At 45.5% G+C, this 24529-nt stretch overlaps 1 pseudogene; it reads left to right on the forward strand.

The window, feature by feature from the left end:
- Positions 1-16564: 16564 nt before the first annotated feature.
- LOC136518852 (nuclear pore complex protein NUP50B-like) lies at positions 16565-20064 on the forward strand (annotated as a pseudogene).
- Positions 20065-24529: the final 4465 nt, after the last annotated feature.

Below are 24529 nucleotides of genomic sequence, written 5' to 3' on the forward strand. Positions count from 1 at the left end.
CACCAGGAAACATCGTGGTGGTTTGAAACTTACTGGTTAAAGATGCCCCAACAAGATTCTCTCTAGTCTCCACAATGGCAGGGTAGTCATCAAGGGGGATCGGATCAACAAAGTTACGCCCCAATTCCTATAAAAGAGTAAAACAACCAGACAAGAAAGATTAAGCGAAAAATAGAGACAGCAAAGGAAATACGAAAAGTACCCGCATAAGAAAAAAACAACTCACAGCAGGAGGCGGGTTGTTAGCACAATACTTAGGGACAGTATGCGGGATGACGCTCACTCCTTTCAACATCTTCTAAAGGTGCTCGAGCACCTCCTCACCAGTTAACTCAAGGGCAGGGACCATACAAGAAGGGTCCTCTACCCTAGAGTATTCAAAACCGTAATTCTCTCGCTCCTTCAGAGGTTGAACACGACGATGAAGAAAACTGGAAACGATCCTGAAGCCGGTCAAGCCTTGCTATTTTAGAGCACATATCCTCTCAAGAAATGGCTTGATCGCCTGGAGCTCATCCATTGTCAGGGGATTCTTTTCCCATCAGTCATTAACCACGGGACCAGAACCAGAATGAACAGCAAGAGGAGGAATCATATTGGCGGCATAAAACCAGTCGACACGCTAATCCCTCACAAAATCAACCAAGTCATAATCAAAGAATTTACTCTTACAACCCTAACGAAACTGAATCCCGCAGCCACCAAGAACATGGGTGTCATCGTTGCGAGGTTGGGGCTTCAGACGAAAGAAGTAACAAAAGAGAGAAAGAGAAGGAGGAATTCCAAGAAAAGTTTCACAAAGATGAACAAAAACAGAAAGATAAAGGATAGCATTGGGAGTAAGATGGTTCAAGCTAATCCCAAAATAACTGAGAAATCAATGAAGAAAAGTAGAAGTAGGAAGGCAGAGTCCAGCATGGATAAAGGAGACAAAAAGAACAATCTCACCAGGGCCTGGAGTTGGGACCCGATGTTGGCCTAGAGCTCTCCATTCAGCAATCTCCTTGTCCTGGATCAGGCAATCACGGACAAGCTCGCGCAACTGATCCTTAGTCGTAGTCAGAACCAGCCAGATCTTCTAAGTAGCCCTCATAGCCATGAATTCTTGATTTTCAATCACAGAAAGCGATGCCTCCTCGTCTACAAAGGTTGCCTAGAACTTGCTCGTTGATTTCTTCCTACCCATATACTAGCAAAACAAATAAAGCACTAAGAAACGATGATGCTCAGATGGCGGTGCTCAGATGATGGCGACAATGGCGACGGTGGAATTTTGAAGATTAGGGTTTCAAGGCAAAAGCAGGGCAGCAAAGAAAAAGAAGAAAGAAGGCCTTTAAATAGATTTTTATAGCAATAAAAATGTGGCCCATTAGGCCCATTTAAACATGGCATGAGAACGCAACAGTCTATTTCCCAACACAACTGACATAGCTAAAATGACGGACGGCACACTTCTATATAAGGGTACAGTTCAATGGGCAGATTTCAGACTTATCCATCCAGCACCACGGCAGAGTTATCATATTGCTATAAAAAGAACTCATCAACCATGAAGCAACGAAGGGTTACCTCACAAGGAACACAAGAACCCGGTTCTTATAGAAAGAACTTGGGAATCTCATAAACAACTAGGACATCAGCAGAAAAAAGAATGACAACCCAGAAGACAAGATTCTTTCCATTATAAATAGCTGCAAAAAATACAAGATTACACATCTTACAAGACCCAACGAACTCGGTACTACGACGAGCAAGGTAGCAAAAAGGAACCCGGACACAACTAGGCTCTGGAACGACTACGTGTTCCAAATTGCTACTCGGTAGAACAAACCGCACTCGGCTACACTGTTTTCTTCAAAGGACGAACGCAGTACATCCGAGGCAGAAGTCAGCAGCATGGTGGGACAACATGGACCAGAGAAGGCCTGCAGGCATCTGTCTACCCAAGTACGATGTGACACCGGATCAGGCGTTGATCTACACCAGACAGTCGCAGGGCAGGCAAGGGGGATCTACCCAGAACTGCTGGATGAAGGAACGTATCCCATATCACAAGACTTCCTCCAACTACCGCCATGTACCTCATGGTACAATGCCACTGCGAGATTAGTCTACCTCTAATCTCTATCACAAGACTCCCTCCAGCTATGACAAGATATACAAGAACTACAAGTTACACCCGGGGGCTGCTCTACTTCACAAACTATCATATTTATGACTACAGAGATTTCAGACCATGCAACAAAATGCTCGATGAATCAAAACAACACACTAGGAGGGTATTTATAGACCAAAAGAAGCGGTGCACATGGACCGGGAGCACCAACGGAACAAAACTAACAAAGAACACAGTGAAAAGACAAAAATCAATGAAAGAGGACTCAGGCGTGAAGGAACAGTACTCAAGGACGAGCATATTAGAAAGGATATACCAACACTGTACAACTCGTGAACAAATAGCATTTACACTCAACCACCACCATACAACTACATCTGACAACATCAGACTACCAAAGAATATGCCAAGACCCTGCATCTAAGTTCTTTTTGAATAAAAGAACCCAGATATATGCTCGGGGCAGCAACAGGAGAGGTTCTCAGTTCTTTGAACAACTCAGATTTAAGACCCTCCAACTCTTTGTTCCAAATAGCAAGAGGCTCGGGGGCTACACTTAGTGAGTGCACTTTTTTCTTCAAAAAAGCGCACGTCACCAAGAAGACTTCTTCAAGATAGACCACTTCAAGGCCTCATGACAAAAAGAACCCGGACCGAGCTATATCCGAGTTCTTTTTGATAAATAACCCGGGTATATGCTCGGGGGCCTTTCGACGAAGAATCAGAACAATTTCAAGACAAGACCCTCTAGCTCCTTGTTCCAAATAGCAAGAGGCTCAGGGGCTACACCCAGATGGATGTACTTTTTCTTCAAAAAAACACTCACCACTCAAAGATCCCAAGAAGCGCTACACGGTTTCACTCAGGAAAGCACTCGGACGACACTTGTTCCTGCTCAGCAAGACCTAAAAGAACAAGATGAGGCTTCCAGAGCTCAACCATGAAGTGCTCGGGGGCTTGTCGATACAGAACTCATGGGATACCCCATAGGGAAGGGAGAAGATCTAGTCTAACTAGGATTCTTTCCATGTAATCTTAGTAGTAGTATTATTCTATAATTCTACTAGGAACTCTAATTGTAAACCGACTAGGACTCTGGCCTCCTGACTATATAAAGGAGGGCAGAGTTCCTAGAGAAGGGACTTAGATAACACAACACTTTACAACCAATCCAACACAAAGGCTAACGCCGAACTGGACGTAGGGCTGTTACTCGATCACGGTCAAGGGCCCAAACCAGGATAAATCGACTGTCTCTTGCGTTAACCATCGAGTTCTGCATACGCTGAAGCCCGAACAAACTGCCCCGAGTACCCCCGTGGCAGGCTATCGGTGGTGAAACATCGACAATCATATAAGTGGGGGGGGGTGCATCAACACATATTGGAGAAGTCAAGTATGTTCAATTCATTCCTTAGCTTGCAAAACCTCTTCTCATCAAGTGGCTTGGTGAAGATATCGGCAAGTTGATCTTTGGTGCCCACACTCTCAATGCAAATGTCCCCTTTTTGTTGGTGATCTCTTATGAAATGATGGCGGACATCAATATTCTTTGTTCTTGAATGTTGCACCGGGTTGTTGGTGAGCTTTACGGCACTCTCATTGTCACATAGCAATGGCACTTGCTTGAATTCAATTCCAAAGTCACTCAAAGTAGCCTTCATCCAAAGTAATTGAGCACAACTACCAGCCAAAATGTACTCAGCTTCGGCGGTTGAAAGTGCTACACTATTTTGCTTCTTAGATGACCAAGACACAAGTGATCTTCCCAATAGTTGACATGTGCCTGATGTGCTCTTTCTCTTAACTTTGCATCCCGCATAATCATAGTCTGAATATCCAATCAACTCAAATCTTGCTTCTTTGGGATACTACAATCCAACATTTTGTGTATGCTTTAAGTATCTCAATATTCTCTTTGTTGCTTTTGAATGACTTTCTCTTGGTGAGGCTTGGAATCTAGCACACATGCATACACTAAACATCACATCCGACCTTGATGTGGTCACATAGAGTAGGCTTCCAATCAAGACCGATACATCTTTTGATCCACCATGTTGCCACTAGCATCACTATCCAAGCTTGCACTTGTCCCCATTGGTGTACTAATAGCTTTAGCATCATCCATTCCAAACTTCTTGAGCATGTCCTTGATATACTTGCCTTGACTCACAAAAGTGTCATTCTTCATTTGCTTGATTTGAAGACCAAGGAAGTAGCTAAGCTCTCCAATCATAGACATCTCAAACTCACTTGCCATCATCTTGCCAAACTCTTCACAAAAATCTTTATTTGTTGACCCAAAAATGATATCATCAACATAGATTTGTAATACAAACAAGTCATTTCCAAGCTTCTTGGTGAAGAGAGTGGTGTCAACCTTTCTCATCTTGAATTCCTTAGAGAGTAGGAAATCCTCCAATCTCTTATACCATGCTCTATGTGCTTGTTTTAATCCACACAAAGCCTTTCTCAACTTGTAAACATGGTTAGGTTTTTTTTATCTTCAAAACTGGGAGGTTGCTCAACATACACAAGCTCATTGATGTACCCATTGAGAAATGCACTCTTCACATCCATTTGATACAACTTGATGTTGTGGGCACAAGCATAGGCTAACAAGATCCTAATTGCTTCCAATCTTGCAACTAGAGCATATGTTTCTCTAAAGTCAAGGTCTTCAACCTGAGTGTAACCTTGAGCCACCAATCTTGCTATGTTCCTTATTACAATCCCATCTTGATCTTGCTTGTTCTGAAAGACCCACTTTGTTCCAATCACATTATGATCCTTGGGCCTCTCAACTAACTCCCATACTTGGTTTCTTGTGAAGTTGTTTAGCTCTTCATGCATAGCATTGACCCAATCAACATCCCTCAAAGCTTCATCTATCTTCTTAGGTTCAATGGATGACACAAAAGAGAAATGCTCACAAAATGAGGCCAATCTTGATCTAGTTTGCACACCTCTTGAAATATCACCAATGATAGTGTCCAATGGATGATCTCTTGCAACATTGGTTGGTTGAAGCACTTGCACTTGATTGCTTGCATTTGATTGATTACTTAGTTGAGATGATGAACTAGCCACTTGTTATTGATCTTGCACTTTGCCATCACTAGTTCTTGTTTGAACTTGATCATGAGAACCACTAGCTTGCACATTTGAGTTAGAGAGCATTTGATTCTTATCATCTTCAACATCAATCACTTCTCTAGGCCTTATATCACCAATGTCCATGTTCTTCATTGCATTGACCAATTGAGTGCCTCTCACATCATCTAGATTCTTATCTTCCTCTTGGGAACCATTTGTTTCATCAAACTCCATATCATGAACCTTCTCAAGAGTACCACTAGCTAAATTCCAAACTCTATAAGCCTTGCTAGAAGTGGAGTAACCAAGCAAGAAGCCTTCATCACATTTCTTTTCAAACTTGCTCAATCTAGTGTCTTTCTTCAATATGTAGCATTTACAACCAAAAACCCAAAATTATGCTATGTTGGGCTTTCTTCTATTCAAAAGCTCATAAGGTGTCTTCTCCATCATGGGGTGACAATAGAGTCGGTTGCTATAATAGCAAGCCATATTGATTGCTTCAGCCCAAAATAAATGACTCACATTGTACTCACTCAACATTGATCTTGCCATGTCAATCAAAGTTCTATTCTTCTTTTTAACTAAGCCATTTGATTGAGAAGTGTACTTGGTCGAGAATTGATGTCTAATTCTAAATTTATCACACAACTCATCAATTCTAATATTCTTGAATTCACTACCATTGTCACTTCTAACTTTCTTGATGGTTGTTTCAAACTCATTGTGAATGTTCTTGACAAATGATTTGAATGTTGCAAACACATCACTCTTGTCAACAAGAAAGAATACCCATGTGTATCTAGTAAAATCATCCACAATCACAAATCCATATTTGTTTCCACCAATGCTTGTGTATGTGGTTGGTCCAAACAAATTCATGTGCATCAACTCAAATGCCTTAGATGTGCTCATCATGCTCTTCTTAGGATGTGTGTTACCAACTTGTTTTCTAGCTTGACATGCACTACATAGCTTATCATTCTCAAATGTGACATCTTTCAAGCCTCTAACTAAGTCATGCTTAATCAACTTGTTCAATTGTTTCATTCCAACATGACCAAGCCTTCTATGCCATAACCAACCCATGCTAGACTTAGTGATCAAACATGTTGTCAATTGAGCTTCTCTAGCATTGAAATCAACCAAGTATAGATTTTCATATCTAAATCCTTTGAATATCAAGTTAGAGCCATCTACACTTATAATCTCTACATCATCCACACCAAATATGGACTTGAAACCAAGATCACACAATTGAGCTACCGACAAAATGTTGAAGTTCAAGCTCTCTACTAGTAGCACATTGGAAATGCTCAAGTCATTGGATATTGCAATCTTACTAAGCCCTTTGACCTTGCCTTTGCCATTGTCACCAAATGTGATACTATCAATCCCATTGCTCTTGTTTTTATTGATTGAATTGAACATTCTTAGATCACCGGTCATGTGTTGTGTGCACCCCACTATCAAGCACCCAATGCCTTCCTCTGGCTTTATAATTGACCTACAAAAGAAGATCAATTCTTTTTAGGTACCCAAACTTGCTTGGGTCCTTGAAGGTTAGTTACCTAGGTCTTTGGTACCCAAATGGCCTTCTTCTTTGGGTCCACAATTGGTGTACCAATAAACTTAGCCTTCACACCATTGGCACCCTTAACAAGCATGTAACAAGAATCAAATTTAATTGAGGATACAATAGGTAGCTTATTTTTGTTAATCTTACAATATTGCTCTACATGCCCAACTTGCTTGCATCTATTGTAAAACTGACCATTGCCCTTCACAAAGTTAACTTTGGGAGTGACAAAGGCCGTCTTGCCTTTCTTAGGGGTATAGCCTAATCCCTTTTTATTGAGAGAAAACCTTTGGCTACCCAAACACTTTAGCAAGCGGGCATCTCCACCATAGGCATTGCCTAAGGCACGAGTGAGCTCATTCACCTCCTTCTTGAGGGTCTCATTTTCCACCATTAATGAGGCATCACAAGTGAGACCATCACTCAAAGGTGAAGTAGAAGTGGTAGTGCTACAAGAAGTGTTAGTGGGAGCAACTAAAATAGGCTCATAAAAAGTTTCATCAATAAGATCACATGTTAGTCTCACATCACATGATGCAATCACTTGCTCCTTCTTGGCTTCCTCCACTTTGACTTGCTCGATGAAAGAGGAGTGAGCCTTTTCAAGCTTAGAGTGAGCTTTGCCAAGCTTCTCATGGGCTTTCATTAGCCTCTCATGAGTGGCATTGAGCTCATCAAAGGATTGCTCAAGAAATTTTACTTTCTTGCATAATTCTTTGCACTCCTTTCTCTTCGTCTCATTGCAAGTGTGCACTTGCTCACACATGTCCAAGAGTTCCTCATTGGTGTACTCCTCATCATCATCATTATCATCATCCCTACAAGCATCACTTTCACATTCATCATCATCACTCTCATCATATTTTACCTTGGTAGGCTTTGCCATGAGGCATGTCGATGAAGTGTCGAAGAGGGAGGGCTTGTTGTTGATGGCGATGCTTGCTAGTGCTCTCTTGATATATTTCTTGTCATCATCACTAGAGCTATCACTATCCAAAGAGCCATCACTATCCCATGTGACCACATAGTCTCCACCTTTCTTCTTCTTTTGGAAGGTCATTCTTTTCTCCTTCTTCTCCTTCTTTTCTTTCTTATCCTTTTTGAGTTTTTTCTTCTCATCCTCATCATTATCACTATTGTAGGGACAATTTGCTACAACGTGATCGGGGCTCTTGCAATTGTAACATCTTCTCATATATTCCTTGCTTTTAGTGTGATCTCTTCTCTTTCTTGCACCATAGCCCTTCTTCTTCATGAACTTTCCCATCTTGCGTACAAAGAGGGCCATAGCTTCATCATCAATATCACTAAGATCATCATCATCACTTGATTCTTTCTTGGACTTGCCCTTGTTCTTGGATGATGATGAGCTAGCCTTGAATGCTATATTCTTCTTCTTCTTTTTATCTTCTTCTTTCTTGTCATCCTTGTCATCCCCTTCCCTTTCCACATGGTATGTCTCTTGGGTCATAACATCACCTAGTACTTGGTTAGGGGTAATCTCCTTCAATCCTCCTCTTATGATGAGCAATCTCAACATCTCAAATCTTGGAGGTAGGCACATTAAGAACCGATGAGAGACATCATCATCCTTGATCTTCTCTCCTAAAGCCTTCAAGTCATTGACAATTACTTGCAACCGATGGAACATCTCCGGAATGCTCTCATCATCCTTCATCTTGAAGCTTGTTAACTTATCCTTGAGGATGTACAACTTGGCACACTTTACTGCCGGTGTGCCCTCATATGTTTCCTCCAATCTCCTCCACACCTCATTAGCTCTTTCACAATCCTTGATTTGCTCAAACACCTTAGAATCAATGGCATTGTATATGGTGTTGAGAGCCATTGTATTGCATTGCTTGTTGGTCTTATCTTGGTTGGTGGGATTGTCAGGATCAATGATAGCATAGTCATTCTCGATCACTTCTCATACTTGATCATTGATTGAACCAAGATACATCCTCATCTTTCTCTTCCAAAAATCATAGCATGTGCCATCAAAGAACGGTGGTTTGCCCCCCACATGGTTGAACACAACTTGAGCCATAATTTGACACCGAGGTTGTTAAGCCTTTAATCAAACAGTGACCACGGCTCCGATACCACTTGAAAGGTCCTAATATGGCTAGAGCGGGGTGAATAGCCTATTTAAAAATCTACAAATCAACTAGAGCAATTTGATTAGTATGACAAATAGCGAAATGCAAACTTACTCTAGCTCTACAAGGGTTGCAAGCCACCTATCCAATAATTCTAGTTGCAATGATTCCTAGGCACACAACTTGCAAAGTTACTACTCACTAAGAGCTCTCAATCTTGCTACTCTAAAGAGCTCCACTAGATGAACCTAAAATAACAAAGCAAGCTCTCAATTCTAATTACACTAAAGAGCTTGCCACAACTAGTTTGCAAGAATATAAATGAGTGAGTAGGGTGATTATACTGCCATGTAGAGGAGTGAACCAATCACAAGGTGAATATTAAATCCATCACCGGGAGAATACCAAATGGCAAGAGACAACCAATTTTCTCCTGAGGTTCATATGCTTGCCAACACGCTACGTCTCCGTTGTGTCGACCAACACTTGGTGGTTCGGCGGCTAAGAGGTGTTGCACAAACCTCATCCACACAATTTGGACACCGCAAGAACCTACCCACAAGTGAGATAACTCAATGACACGAGTAATCCACTAGAGTTACCTTTAGGCGCTCCGCCGAGGAAGGTACAAATCCCCTCACAATCACCAGAGATGGCCACGAACAATCACCGACTCGTGCCAATCCTCCACCGCTGCACCAAGCTGTCTAGGTGGTGGCAACCACCAAGAGCAACAAGCGAATCCCGCAGCGAAACACGAATACCAAGTGCCTCTAGATGCAATCACTCAAGCAATGCACTTGGATTCTCTTCCAATCTCACAATAATGATGAATCAATGATGAAGATGAGTGGGAGGACTTTGGCTAAGCTCATAAGGTTGCTATGCCAATGCAAATGGCCAAGAGAGTGAGCTTGAGCCGACTATGGGGCTTAAATAGAAGCCGCCATAAAATAGAGCCGTTGTACCCCTTCACTAGGCACAACACGGGGTGATCAGACGCTCTGGTCAATTCGACTAGACGTAGGACCCCAGCGTCCAGTCGCCCGATGCTTGCCACGTGTCATCGGCTTCAAACACCGATCGCCCGATGTCAATGGTCAAGTGATGACCGGACGCGTTAGTTAGAAAGTGACCGGACGTTGGATCTCAGCGTCCGGTCCTTTCTAGTAAGGTTCCAAACGACCGGACACACCCTACATCCGGTCACTCAATGTTTCCTTTGTGCGCCTCACATCAGCGTACGTCAGCACTGACCGGACTCAGACCATGAGCGTCCGATCAGTTTACACGCCAGCATTCGGTCACAAGACCGAGACCGTGTGCTTACTGCTGTTACTAACCAGACTCTGAACCTAGCGTTCGGTCACTGCACCACCGGCGTCCGGTCACTCTGTAAACCCCTGTTTTTTCTGTATAGGGCGCCGGTGGCACTGTTGAACTATCCGCACTCTATGGGCGAACACTCCGCCGATGAAATTTCTAACCCTTGCTTAAATGTGCCAACCACCAAGTGTATCACCTTGTGCACATGTGTTAGCATATTTTCACAAACATTTTCAAGGGTATTAGCACTCCACTTGATCCTAAATGCATATGAAATGAGTTCGAGCATCTAGTGGCACTTTGATAACCGCATTTCAATATGAGTTTTACCCCTCTTAATAGTATGGCTATCGATCCTAAATGTGATTACACTCACTAAGTGTCTCGTTCACTAAAACAAAATGGTTCCTACTATTTATACATTTGCCTTGAGCCTTTTGTTTTTCTCTTTCTTCTTTTCTAAGTTCAAGCATTTAATCATCACCATGCCATCACCATCATCATGATTTTCACCATTGCTTCATCACTTGGAGTAGTGCTACCTATCTCATAATCACTTTAATAAACTAGGTTAGCACTTAAGATTTCATCAATTAACCAAAACTAAACTAGAGCTTTCAATAATACAGCTTTAAGCTGTTTGATTGCCTGCGCAACCCCTAGGACAGGCTTGTGGAAGCTAAAAAGGAAAGAAAGGCTGTATTGCTGGAGATGCTCAACCCATGCGTTTTAGCTAAGCCTAACTTGTACAAGCATGTGGCCCACCTATCAGTGCTCCTCACCGTCGCCGCCGGAAGGAACTAGAAGGGGAGAGAAGGCAGCGGCGACCTCAGCTCCGTCCGTCGCCATCAACTTCGCCGTGTTCATCTCTCTTAGCTACGACCATCGCCGTCAGCCCTGCCTCGCTCTGGACACCATGCGCGAGGAAGGGGAGGGTCTGCCGGCCATCTCCCTGAGCTCCAGCCACCACGCGCGAGGAAGTGGAGGGTACGTCAGCCACCACGCTCCGCCCAGCACAGCCTCGGCTACGCCACCGGCCCACGTGAGCAGCGACGCACGGCCGCGAGCGAATCTCTCGGAGGAGCTTGCGGAGGAGATTCTGCCCGACTGGATCTCGCAGAGGAGATTCCACCGGCTGGATCTCAGGAGCCCGCGTTGCTGTCGTGGGAGCCCACGCTGCCACCGCCGCTCGCTATGAAGAGGAGGCCACCACTCGCCGGGAAGAAGAAGAGGAGGCTCGCCGACGTCCTCTTGCTTTATGCTGTACAGGCTTACTAGCCAGGCACCCAAACAACGGATTTGCTAGCCAGGCTTAGCTTATACAGGTGAACCAAACAACAACAGATTGTGTTGCTGGAGTCAGGCTTGAACTAGCCTAGCTTAAAATTTAAGCCAAGCTAGGCTAGCCCAGGTAACCAAACACACCCTATATAGCCCTCACAAAATACATCATATAACGTCACATGTATACTACCTGAATATATCACAAAAAGTCACAAAAAAAATATATCACAAAAAATATCAAACATCACATTATAATATGAACATCACATATATCACATTAAATTTAGAAAATAACAAAGTAAAAAAATGAATTATTAAACTAATAAATTAAATTAAAATAACAAAGAAGAAAATAAAAATAAAAAACATGAATAATATATGCTAAGTATATAAAAATAAATAACTTAAATAAGGAAGAGAGAAAAAAAAATCAAAAAAAATCCACATGCATACTACACAATCATGATATGTATCTCATGTAACATATGAAATGAAAAAACTTAAAAAAAGTTAAAACATGAAAATGATTAAATCAAAATTAGAGTAAAATAAAAATAGAAAATGAAAAACAAAGTGAAAAACTCTACATAAATAGAGAAGAAAGTTAATAGAAGAGAAGAAAGAAGAAGATAATAATAATAAAAAATAAATATAAAATAAAAGAATAAGGAAAAAGAAAATAAAAGAATAATAAAAGAAAAGTAAAGTAAAAATAGAAAAAAAAATTTACTCATGAGGTCCAGCTCAACATTGGTTAACCAAAACACCCGAAATAACCGAACTTACAGTCTACAAGCCCATGAGGATACAGCCCAGCCCAACATTGGTAAAACCTATCCCGCACTCCCATCGCCGCCGCCCCCACTCCCCTCCCCGTGGCGCGCCGCCCCCACTCAAGCCGCAAGTCCCCGCCCCTGTCCCGCCGCCCTACTCCCCTCTACCGAACGGTGCGAGGCGAGGCGCTCTCGGCGGCGGCGCATCGCTTTTGTTCCGCACGACTGTGCCCTGTTCCAAGAAACAACAGAAAGCCTCCGTGATTTTCAGGTATGGCTTTGGATCTTGTTTTCTTCCAGTTAACCTTTCGTGATTTGTGTGGCTGGCAACTACAGATTATATAGCTATTAGAGATGTGACATTCTTTTTGACAAGTAGGAGCAGATCGATCGATGTGTCCTTAGTGTAGGAGCAGTATTCTGGATGGTCGGGGTTTGAAATATGAACTGAACCATGCTGTGTGTTGTTCACCTCAGTGCCAGTAGATGACTACTATTTCAACTTCTAGCTAATTCCAGTCTCTGATGAAACTGATGAGATCTGTCTACTCATTTACAATAAGGGTTTGGGGGTACTTCAGTGCGTTTGCTTCTGATGTTTCATCTGCAATCGATCTGGCGCCATTTGCGCATTTGTTTGTTTATTATTTTCCTTTTTAAAAGTAGCTTACAATAATTTTTGCATCATTTTTCTTCATTATGTATCTGAATATTCTGAAAGCTTACAGTAAAGTGTTCTAGCAGTTTTTTCTGAGATTTTTAGTACTGTTCACATTGTTATTAAGTCGTTCGACTAATCGCGATTAGTCGCGGCCTTATCGTCCCCCAGCTCCAATTATGGTCACCGATTCGATCAGTAGCTCTCATAAAGGTGGTTCAGACAACAAAAATGGCAGCTCTAAGCCTAACCCATATAGCTCAAACTGCTTTTTAGTGACACATATACAGCAGAAAAGCAATTTAGGCATTTATCAGCCTGTTCGGCAAGCCTTGTTGGGCTGAATGTGCTGGGGCTTATCAGCCCAGCCGTTTGGCAGCCTAGCCCTAGCCGAACGGCTGGAGATAAGCGACGGCCGGGCATTGCATGCCACTCCCTGCGTCCTCTTTTCCCCTTCGCCCGCGCGGCTAGAGTTTCCCCGCACTCTCGCCGCTCGTCCGCGTCTCAGCGCCCGATTCTCGGCGGTCGTCAACGCCGTGTCTCCTGGCCACGTCGGTGGCCACTGGTTCCGTCCGCGCCCGCCTCTCTACGCCGTCCTCCTCGTCGGGCCTGCGGTGACAGTGACCTCCGCCTCTTTCCCTGACCCCGCCTCCATCGATGGCGCCTTCGTCCAGCAAGGTAACCCCCGGATCCCACGCTGCCGTCCTCTCACCCGGCCGCCTCTGAGCCCCAGCTCGTCGTCTTGTAGGTTGACCCTCGCGCGGCTAGGGTTTCCCCGCACTCTCGCCGGGCCTCGGTGACAGTGCTCTCCGCCTCCCTCCCCGACCCCGCCTCCATCGATGGCGACTCCCTCCAGCACGGTAACCCCCCGGATCCCACGCCACCGCAGTCTCACCCGGCCGAATCGAAGCCCCACTGCCTCGTCTTGTAGGTTTACCCCCGCGCCGCACCCCTCATCACCGCCAGGACCCGGTCGACGTCTGCTCCTTCCAGGTGTTTCCAAGCCGCCGTCCTCCTTGTAGGGCCCCGTCTGCATCGACTGGCTCCAGCAAGGTGCCCCCGGATCTGGCACTCACTTCTGGAGCTGGCTACTGTCAATTTTGAGGTCATGCAGCTGGTCTTTTATAGAGCTAGCTTTACTGATCGGATAGGATTTGTGGCAAGATCAGTTTTGGGGCTCTTGCACTTGGGGGTGCTAGGGTTTAGCCCATCATTTCCAAATTCGCTATTTGCTTTTTGATCATAGGCTAGGAAGTACTTACAGTGCTTTTGTTTACACTGAAATGCTTGACCTTGGTATTGGTACCCAAGGTATTAATTCAGGTTAGGATGTTGATTCCGCTTACTATCTGTGCTCTTGGAGTGATGCTGGAATCGGGAATCACTGACAAACGGGGCTTTAGCCTAGCCATTTCTAGTTGGATGTTCAATTCTTTATGATAGGTTACAGGTTCCAGTGTTATGTTTTGGCTTCAAATGCTTCATCTATTACTTCAGATTCCAGGTTGTTTTTACTTGAGTACCCGTGTGTTTGTAGTGTACCTGGAATGGAGAGTTTTCAACCACTAAGAGGTGTTGATTTGTTGGTACTAGGGGTTTGTCCATTACCTGTTGATTTGTTGGTACTAGGGGTTTCACATGAATACATGCATGCAATCCTGGTGATCTCACATGTTTGTATGCCTGCAAATGCGTGTTCACAGTATGCAATATGAGAAGTTATCTGTTATCGTAGTTATTCCTGGTGACCCTTCTTGCACTAATAGCAGGGGCTATTGGTTTCTCTGCCATATGCATGCATTATAGTTTTGTCAGTATAACCCATTTAGCTTGTATCCTTCAACTGCACCCATTTTGTAGGCTACTATAACTTTATAAGCTGCGTCAACACTGCTTAATTGAACATCTTACAAGTAGGCTTTGTTTTTGTTGTTGTTCATCCGCTGGTTATCAACGCTGCCCAAACTGGCAGCGTCGTCGACTTCGTCTTGCTCTCCACCTGCTGGCAAGCATTACAACCACCGCTCAAAACGCCGCAAGCGGTTCGGAAAGGCAAGTTCTCTTTTCCGTCGCCCACTCTCATCTTTGCGTACTGGAACTACCCTCCGTATGACATAAGATATGCATCCATGTACATAATCCCTTTTGAATGTCGATCCTTGCATCAGATAAGCCAGGAACGTGCTAGCTGGGATGACAGAACCTGCTCTCTGCTTCTTGACCTAATCAACAAGCAGAAAGACCTCTGTCACTGGAACGCCACTTCGCCAACCTCACTAGGGTGGACCAATGTCGTTCGTGGCTTCAACGAAGTCACGAGGCTCGGGTACAACAAGAAAAAGTGCCAGAACAAGTACAACGAGCTGAAATGTTTGTATTTCAATTGGCGCGACGGTCAGACCCATACTGGGCTAGGCCGTGACCCGCTTACTGGAGAGGTTACAGCTGACCCCTAGTGGTACGGCGCCAGCCCTGGGGTACTAACTACACGCATTTCCTTGACTATTTTTTAGCAATTAGGTTCCTACTAACTCAGTACTAACTTCGCCATCACTGAAACACGTGCAGGAAAGTAGCCAACCCGCTCGTGAGAAGTTCAGACGCCCCTAATGCTGTGAGCAACTGATCACGATTTTGGGACGCACCCCACGTGACAGGGGCGAGTTGGTATCGGAGGGGGGCCATCAACCTGACAAGACACCCAGTAGTGGAAGCCCTCGCACTCCTTCGGCCTTGTCGGACGAGCCGGTCCTACCGCGTAGTGGTGCTCAGCCCTCGAAGAGAGTCCATAGGGAACATTCTATTAACAGTCCTCGCAGTAAGAAGAGTAGTAAGACTCCATCCATTGACGACTGCCTTGAAGACCTGAGCCACATTATCAGGGAGGCTAGGTCCCAGAAGTCCCGTCAGGCCACAGATGCTGAGGAGTTGTCCCAAGTCCATCAGATTCTGAAGCAAGATGGTTACAGCGAGACTGATGTAGTATTCGCGTAAACCCTTAACCTTTGCAACAACAGGCTCCGTCGTCGGGCTTTTCTTAATTTGGAAACTAAAGAGGGTCGGCTGAACTGGGTCAATGTGTCGTGGGACTTCGTGTGCTCCACAAAGTCCCAGTGATCAGCACTATTGTTCGTACTGCGGTTTTTTCTACTGTTTTTGTTTTCCACCATGTGTATGTTGAGTTGATTCTGTTCGTTGTTTCGTTTTGTTTGTTTTAATAAAGACCGTTGCGGAGAACTAAGTGCATGTCGTTATCTCGTGTTTTGAATAAAATATATGTGTCGTGCTGTGAGCGTTGTAAGACCTTATGCATGGATCACTTTTCTGTTGTTCATTCCTTACATAAATTTGTCTAAGGTGGTCGTGCCAACTACCTAGTTCAGGTAACTTGACATGTTCACTTATTAGCAAATGTTTTGTTCCCAATATATGCATCAACATCTTACTGATGTGTGCCCATTTGCAGGTAGCACAATGAGCAGCACTGACGAGTCGTCGTACAGCGACACTTCCAGTGATGGACTTAGCACTGTGATCTTCGCCGCGAAGGCAGTAGTCATGCTGCGGAGGTTGAAAAGTATTATGTCGCAGCAAATGCCTGAGGTAAATCCTCCTTGTCCCAATCCTAAACTATCTGGAGCCCAATGGATGCAGCTTACCCTTGCCGACAAACCAAATGTATAGACAATTTGCGCATGATGCGTGATGCCTTCATGCATTTGCATGACACCCTGCTTCCTTTCGGCCTGCCATCAACAAATAAGTGTACCTCGGTAGAAGCTATAGGCATGTACATCTGGACCTGTGCCCACCAATCTGCCACTAGAGAGTGCAAACATAGGTTTGAAAGGTCTTTAGATACAGTTAGCAGAAAGTTAACAGCAGTTGCAGAGGTCGTGTATAAGTGGGCAAAGACTGTCCTAGTGCCCGCAGATAGGAAGTACGCACGCGTAAGCTAGAAACTTGCTGCATATGCACCATGGTTTGATGGATGCATAGGTGCTATAGATGGCACGCACATAAAGGTTGAGGTTAACCGTGAAGCAAAGGCTGATTTCTTCAATAGAAAAGGTGAAACAACAATTAATGTTTGTGCCATCGTGGATATGGATGGCCGTTTCACATACGTGGGGGCCGGGAAGGCAGGGGCATGTCATGACATGGCGGTGTTGAAAGATTGTCAGGACGACGGTCGGTTCCCGCATCCCCCAGCAGGTTCGTGATGCCTAGCAAAAAAAAATTCCGTCATGTTGTCACTGATTTTTACTTGGCAGTGCTTAAATATAGCTTTGTGTATGACAATGCTTGCATATGTTACAAGGACCTTGATTGCTTGTTTGTTCTTATCATGTATTGCCTGAGATGATTGGATGAAATGCTAAGATTGATTGATATATGATATACATATGCACTTTGGATTCATAGGCTTGTTATCCAAACTCTGTCTGTAGCTAAGACCTGTTGGCTGGATTTTGGTCAGTTGACAACAAACATTTCAACACTCCTTTTTTATTTTATTTTTAAAAAACAAACAAACTGCAAACATCTCATTGATTTCCACAGTACCTTATGACATCCTAGGAATTGATTGCAGATTGAATACTGTTGTTAAGATCAGTACATTTGTACATACAGTAGGAGCCAGAGTTGGCATCTCAGGGGAGAAAAGCTGCTATCTAGTTGTGCAGTAATACATTTGTGGTGAAGATTATTCTGTTGATACCTAAATGTTGGTACCTTATGTGCATTGTGGTTTGGCGCCATTATATGAAAACTACCTGTTGGCGCCAATAATCAGTTTGAATTTGAAATTGTGAAATCAGCCGTTTTCCAGCTGCTGGGAATGGCTGGCGGCTGGAATTGGCTGGCTGGGTTGGCTGGTCCAGCCCCAGCACCAGCCAGCCAATTCAGGCCTGCCGAACAGGCCGTATATGTTAACATGCTATCTTGACAATCCAACAAATCATCTACAGAAATGGAATCTATCAAACAGTCTACAGAGTCACAATTGATATTTTTTTTCTTCTATCACTTACCTCATCATGTTTGTAATCATTAAAAGTACTTTTTCTCTGGCTAATTGCTACTCATGTTGTTATGTTATTACATATAGAAAGTGGAATAGAAGTCAAATCAGGGGCATTTTGTCAGTATATTGTTTACATGAATGGAATTTTAAACATGATTCTTTGGCTGAGTTGCACTATGTAGTATGGTCCTGTTTGGAACTGCTTTTCACCAAAAAAGAGAAACAGTGGAGCAGCCAAATGAAACTTCTAGGCAGCTTCCTGGCAAAGCGTTTCCCACAAAACAACTGTGACCGGTTTACTTGTTAAGCAGCCTGTGAGGAGCTTATCTCGGCCTTCTCTCGCCGTCCTCGAGCGCCTCCTCACCCTGAGTGCCTCCTAGAAGCCTGCCTCCATTGTGACGAGTTCCTCCTGCTGAGTGTCCTCTCCGTCGATGAGTGCTGCTGCTGCCCCACCCCGCCGGCTGCCTCCTCGTTGATTGCCTCCCCACCGAGTGCCATCCCACTGACGAGCGCCTTTGGATCAATGTGTTGGCCTCAACCACCACGTGAGCCACCCCACATCTACGCACACCCTTGGCCTTTGCCTCCCAGTCAGCGGTCGGCCGGTTCCACTAAGCAGGAGGAGCCCTGCTGCTTGCTCTCTCTTCTAGATTGGAAGAAGCTGGAAAAATAGAGCCACACACAAAATGCGCCGCTTTTTACGCTTCTCCAAAAAGAAGCTTTTGTGGACAGCTAGCCATAAGCTAGCTCTCTATAAGTTTAAGCCATTCAAAACAGGGCCTATATGTATATTTGGTGTTTTAGATGTCAGGTTAGCTTGCACATCATTTCATCATATTCGAAACTTATTGAACTGTTTGGGAAGGTGTTTGTCCACGCCCAGGGTTTGTCAGTGTTGTGGCAATATGATATTATTTTTGCAGCTAGATGGAACTTATTATCTGATGTATTATGTTAAGCAATATATTTTTCCTTGATTCATCATAAAATTTTGTTTGGTTATTGACACCAGATGAAGATTTTAAAAAAATCTGTGTTTATTTTGGCTTAATATAGATGCATGTTCCATGCCATTTGGTCCAAAACACATGATATGATTGTCATGTTTTAATATTTGGCTGAGATAGTTTAATGCCATTTTTGGGTGAGCTAGTTTATATGGATAACATTCAAGTTTTCTTTTGGCAATGTTCTGCCAAGATGATATTTCCTTTTTGCACTTTGCACAGAACTTAACATCTGATACACTGTCTGTTATGTGGCCAGTTGGGACTGGATTTTCAAGCACATCATTCTCGTTTGGCTCAGCCTCTAAAGATGGCTCAAGTGCTGGTCCCCTATTTGGGCTGAAAGCCGATGGTTCTTCGTTCCCTTCTTTTAATCTTGGTGCTGCTAACAATGGGAGTTCTGCCACAGCGCTTGCTACTTCAGCAGATGCACCCAAGAAATTTGCTATGACCGAGGGCCCTGTTGAAACCGGTGAAGAAAATGAGAAGGCTGTATTTAGTGCTGATTCTGCTTTGTATGAGTACCTAGATGGGGGCTGGAAAGAAAGAGGAAAAGGTGAACTGAAGCTGAACGTTCCTGTATCTGGCGGTGAGAGAGCCCGGCTCGTCATGAGGACAAAAGGCAACTACCGGCTGGTCCTGAATGCAAGCCTCTACAACGACATGTCACTCAAGGACATGGACAAGAAGGGCGTGACATTTGCCTGCATGAACAGCATTGGGGAGTCACCGAGCAGCCTTGCCACATTTGCTCTGAAGTTCAAGGACACAGCCACCAGGGAGGACTTCAAGGATGCGGTGACGTGCCGCTGAAGACGCCCGAGAATTCTCCGAAGGCAGCAGAGGTCTGAAGCTGCACTCGGGTCACGCTTACTCGTCCTTTGTACGTGTCCAGGAAGGAGCCGAGAGATACTTACTTTCTGTTATTATTGCTGAGTTCTTAAGAATGTCGCCCCATGACATGATGTCCTGAGTTGTGTTTGCATACGGATACGGTTCCCTGGTGCTGTTTTTGGAACAGTGGGTAGCCTGTCGAACTTTCATTATTACATACAGTCATAATCATAGAATCCTGAGATGAGACTCGTTAGATATGTTTGCTTGTCTGTGCTCCGTTGTGTTCTATCGGTTAAGCCGTGATGTGTTATAACTAGTTATTATGTCTTGAATGAATGTATGCATTTATCCGTGTTCTGGTTATTATATTCCACCTAGGGCTTATTGCATGCACTCGTGTTGAATTGAAAAATTGAAAAATTTCTATCCTAATCCACTCTAATGGGCCTTTGTTGAACAAGGCCTGTTTTTAAAAGCTGATCGAGACAGACCAGGTTGTAAAGATCTGTAATCAGAACGAACTTGTTAGAGCCACTCTAGCGAGAATTCAATTCAGCACACTAAATACTCCAAATTTATTTAAATTTAAAAACAAGAGAACCGCAGGAGCTCAACGCCATTGGGAGTGTCCATGTCAAGCTGATTCTTATTGACCGTCCGATCTGTGATCCTACGGCTCCTATTGCTTGAATCCGCTTTTATCCGGAGCATATTCTTGTGGCTTCTGTTGCTTCCGCTTCTACTCAACACCAAATATATATCCGGCTTTTGATTCACAGCACACACACTCCCTCTCTCTCTCTCTCTCTCTCTCTCTCTCTCTCTCTCTCTCTCTCTCTCTCTCTCTCTCTCTCTCGACCGCCTCCCCTTCCTCTCCCTTTCTCTCGGGGGGCTAGGGCCGCCCCCATCGTGTGCAACCCAGGGGCGGCGGCGTGGCAGGGTCCTGGCACGGTGGCCCGGCATGGGCCCCCGGGCGTGTGCGGGCCCTGACCCGGCGGCGATGGCGACGGTGCGGCACCCCCGGCGCAGGCACGCTCCAGCGGCGGCGGCAGGCGCAGGGCATCCACTCATGCAACCAACCCAACACTTTTCTTTTCATATGATTGCATCCACTCAGCCTGCATCCACTCATACAAGATATATGATTGAGGACTACGAAAATAACCAAACACACCTTAGTGTTCCCGTGGGAATTCATTTAGGCCCCATTTGGTTCCTGGAATTGAATTCATTCTAATAAATTATAATTTATGCACATATTAATTAAGCTAATATGGTTGTATATGAATTATATTTATACACAATTGTTAGCCATGCAAGAGAAATGCTTATATGTTGTATTTCTACTATAGGAAAGTGAGTTGAAGAGCGTGCTATAAATGGAAGAGTAGAAACATAGCATGTTCATCTATAAAATCAATTTTCATCTCCTACCCTATGAATTTTAGGTAGGCTTATACGTGAACTTTGGTAAGTTATGGAATCTCAAATTCCAAACCAAATAGACTAATCTATTTAGTGGATTCCAATTCCTCCAAAATAAAGAGATCCAAACAGCCCCTTAGAGTTGGCCCTTTTGAAAAAGATTCGAGAAAAGGCCTTCCGTGTGGTGTTTTTACACCCACTAGAACTCTCTGACGAGGGGCATGAGAGAGTAAAGGTGCCCATTGGGTTGGTCTGATCGTCCATGTATAGCTATAGGCCGATCACTGGAATTGCCACCGGAGCTTAGGGTGCCAGGCCGAAAACAGTGAAATTATTCAGTGCTAACCTATTCTTCCAATGCCATCGGAGCATTGGGCTGACATATGGTAGCGTTCTGTGCACGCGGGAGTTTTTCAAAGCGGGTCACTGGAAGCTTCCAGTGACGGTCACTAGAGGGTTCCGGTGGGTCCAAAACCAGAACTCTCTTGAGGGCAGGGACGAAGCTAGGAAAAAATTTAGGAGAGGCTAAACAACGGCAATTAGCAAGAAAAGAGGTTCAGCAAATCTCAGCCCCTCCTACCTGTACATCTACAACTGAAATTTCAGGCGACGGCTCTACGGGGTTTCGCTTGCTCGCGAGCGGTAGGGGGGGCTGGAGCCCCCCTAGCCCCACCGCTGGCTCCGTGCCTGCTTGAGGGCAACGGGAACCTCCGGTGGGGTCACTAATTTGGAGGGTTCTCCGGACCTTCACTCCAAAGAGGGTATTTTCCTTTGAAAATGGCGCTATAGGTCACTGAATTTCGCCGGTGGCACTGAAGAAGAGCTCACCGAAGCTCTGGCTAGTTAATGGCTAGTTTGAACTAGCCGTTGGGATCTCCCGTGGCCTGTGGTAAGCTCGGGTGCTACCACCGGAGCTTTTCGGTGAGTACATAGAGAGCTCTTTAAGTACATAATAACAAATAGTCCGATTGTTGCAATGATGTTTAACTGCCCGTACATAATATGTTTAGGTGCCATATATGTCTAATTGAATATTTTTAAGTGTCTGTGTAGTTGGACTTAACAAGTGTAAATCGTATATAAGTGGCGGTGTTTTCGGACCACCGACGAGTAAATTTGTATTTGCGCGTCTGGCTTGGATGGTGTGCTTGGAGGACACAAGGGTTTATACTGGTTCGTGTGGAACATCCCTACGTCCAGTTCGCTGTTGCTCGTGTTACCGACAATTGGTTTGCAGTAGGGGTTACAAACAGGCGAGAGAGGAAGAGGATGCCAAGTCTCTGATGGAAGGAGTGAACGGGTACTGAGAGCTCGCTTGCCGCTCAGTCGTGTGCTCGTATCGTGCTCTTGTGTTCCGTTTCATCCTCTTTCATGAGACACCCTGCTTCCCATTTTATAGGCGAAGGGAAAGCGCGGGTTACAGCGGAGAAAAATGAGAAGAACGAGAGAGAAGAAGGCTTCCAGGATCACTGGGTCCTTCTTCTCCTTCATGCGGGCCCCGCCTATCCTGTAGATGTCAACAGGGATGGCTCCACGTTGCGGCTTTGTTCGTCACTGGCGCCATGCGCAGGCATCGTCTGCCGGTCATGGCGTTCCACTCCATCCCGGCGAACGTCGTGGTGAACTGACGCTCCTGTCAGCGTCCGTACAAGGGTTAGGCAGGACAGCACCGGCACACCTGACACTGTTCTTGATGTGAATCCTCAGGTATGGCCCGTCATGGCCACAGGTTACGTCGAGACGTGCTAGTTCTTCCCTGGTGTTAGAGTTTTGACCTAAGCCCATACGCTTGGACCTGGAGTGGTTGGCGGCGGTATGGGTCCCCGTCGGACGAGACGGAAACCGCGTCCTTGGGGTCGGGCGAGACAGAGCCCATACCCAAGGGGTCGGGCGAGACGGAGCCCGCACCCAAGGGATTGGGCGAGACGGAACCCGCATCCTTAGGGTCGGACGAGACGGAGCCTGCACCTAAGGGGTCGGGTGAGACGGAGCCCGCGGCCTCGAGGTCGGGCAAGACGGAGCCCGCGGCCTCAAGGTCGGGCGAGAAGGAGCCCGCGGCCTTGGGCGAGACAGAGCCTGCGTCCTTGGGGTCGAGCGAGACTGAGCCCATACCCAAGGGGTCGGGCGAGACGGAGCCCGTGGCCTTGAGGTTAGGCGAGAAGGAGCCTGCGGCCTTGGGTCGGGCGAGACCTTTTAATACGTCTTGATCTATCCAGGGAAGTCAGTGTGGGTGCTCACTTCCTTGCTTTGGGTATCCCTAATATCGATACCCAACAGTAGCCCCCAAGCCCACGGAGGAGTAGAATACTCTTTTGGAGGCTTTTCTGGACGGGAGGACTCTGAGGGCCTTGGCCTTCTTTTTGTAGCCCGTGGCGTGTCCTGGTAGGATGGCGATTCCCTTTTGTCGCAATCGGTCTTCTTGGGGGCATGTAACCGTAGGATTCGTGAGGTCGAAAAGATTTATCTTGATTCCAGTCCCCTAGGATCTGATCGGTCCGCCGTCGTACTATGACCGCGCGTGTGGTATCCTTGCGAGTCCAACTTCCCTTGAGCCCCCGTGCGTAGCAGCGGTCTGGTCGAGAGTCGGCTTGTCTTTGTGATCGTCGTCCCTCAAGCGTTTTTTAATAAAAATGGAGGGGCTGAGCCGTGTCACGTTTTTCCTCGATGGACGAAACATGGTGCTCGGTGAGCTATTAACGGGCTAGTCCGAGTGGGGCCCCAGCTTCCCATTTGTGGGGGTCCGGCATGGGTCAGTTGGTGACTGACTCTAGACACTTGGCGGCTAGTCCATATAGTTCTTGGGTTAGTTTGGCCGGTCCCAAGGGCTCGTTGCCTTTCTTCAAGGAAAAAACATGGACTAGGAACCGACCAAGACTCGAACATGGGCTGGGATGCCCACGACGCTTGTGCGCCTGGGTATTGGCTGCTAGTGGGCCCATCCCTTTTCACCCCTCGCTCTAAGGGTGCCCCAGAGTGGCTGTGAACCCATCGGCCGGCCATCCTTTGAACTCCTGGGCCTAAATGGACCGTAGGAGCGTTTTTAGCTCTGTATCCCTCCTTACCTGCGACGGTTCTTGGCCCATCGACTGGGCGAACCATCATCTGGCGTGTCCTTCGAGGGCACGGCCAGAGATAGCGTGCGCATGATCTTCGGAGGGAGGTGACGTGACACAGCACAGCGGGCGCGTGAATCTAGGCGGATGGTTCACCTTCTCACCCTGCTCCATCCTATAAATAGCGGCCTCCCCCTTCACATTTCTACACACCAAAACCACAGCCTTACCTTTTCCGTTTCTC

The sequence above is a fragment of the Miscanthus floridulus genome, chromosome 17, assembly GCF_019320115.1.
Source record: "Miscanthus floridulus cultivar M001 chromosome 17, ASM1932011v1, whole genome shotgun sequence".
Taxonomy (NCBI): Eukaryota; Viridiplantae; Streptophyta; class Magnoliopsida; order Poales; family Poaceae; genus Miscanthus; species Miscanthus floridulus.